The 976-nt window shown below is 53.6% G+C and overlaps 1 protein-coding gene across 1 annotated transcript in view; it reads left to right on the top strand.

Moving 5' to 3' along the window:
• The first annotated feature begins 163 nt into the window (after positions 1-163).
• The window catches only part of NUPL2 (nucleoporin like 2), a 10,944-nt gene continuing 10,131 nt past the window's right edge, over positions 164-976 (top strand). The window contains exon 1 of the mRNA XM_025194764.1: positions 164-263. The gene's annotated coding sequence lies outside the window, so the exon portion shown is untranslated. The remainder of the gene's footprint in view (positions 264-976) is intronic.

The raw sequence follows: 976 nt of genomic DNA, 5'->3' as shown, positions 1-976 counted from the left end.
GGGCTGACCGAGCTGCTTCCTCTTGCAGTGCGCTGGGGCCTGCGGGCGGCGGCCGTGCTGCAGCCCTCCGGCTACTTCGGGGCCTTGGCCTGGGGCGGCAGGGAGCCGGCCAGGCCACCCTTCGCCCCCGCCTCCGGCTTCGGGGCCTCCCGCCGCGGCGGGGGGGGTAGCGGCGGCGGTGGTAGGAGCTCGCAGCTCCCTCAGAACCGCTTCTCGGCGCTCAGCGCTGGCGACGCAGGCAGAGAGGATGAGGAGAAGCTGCTGTGAGTCCGGGGCTGCGCGGCGGGGGGGGGGACTATTGCCCGACTGAATCTGGAAGCGATTCATTCTTCAAGAATGACGATAATAATAATAACAATGATGAATAAGTTTGCCTCACGATTGCCCCCGGCTTCAGGGTAATCGTGAGGCAAACATTATTAGTTGAGGCAAAATTGATTCTGTATTCATTTGGGCGGTAGTCAAGTTCCAAAATTCAGCTGAGCCAAGCTCAGTGGCCAGGGCTGTGCTGGCCTGGCTCTGCCGTGGGAAAGTGTCTGAGACCCATCAGTCTGGGCCTTCAGATACTCTCCAAATGCAGGCAGGTCGGGCCCAGAGGCTGAGGAGTTCAGGTGCCTCCAGTCTTGCAACAAAACTAACTTGAAAGTACTGGAAGAGCTACATGCAGTTCTGCGGTGCATGCATCACTGCCTGTCCCGTTTGACTTCTCAGTGATTTTTGTCTTTTATTTACAGTACTTTTTCATTTATTTGTGTTTCTGCAAAAACCATTTATATGCTTCCACAGTATCTAAGGTTCTCTCTCAACTTATTTGAGACCATTTTACTGGCTGTGTCTGTATGTATGCATTAGCTTGTTTTACTGTCGTTTTTTTCATTTTCAAGTTCTCAGTGGTAGTGTTACAATTTGCAGCCCTCCAAGGAGTAATGCAGGTGTGTTTGGGTCTGCTGATCATGCTTGGTTCATAGTACAGCAG

Source organism: Alligator sinensis, unplaced genomic scaffold (genome assembly GCF_000455745.1).
Source record: "Alligator sinensis unplaced genomic scaffold, ASM45574v1 scaffold912_1, whole genome shotgun sequence".
Classification (NCBI taxonomy): Eukaryota; Metazoa; Chordata; order Crocodylia; family Alligatoridae; genus Alligator; species Alligator sinensis.
Note: the sequence above shows the minus strand (reverse complement) of the source record. Positions and strands in the feature narration are given on the sequence as shown.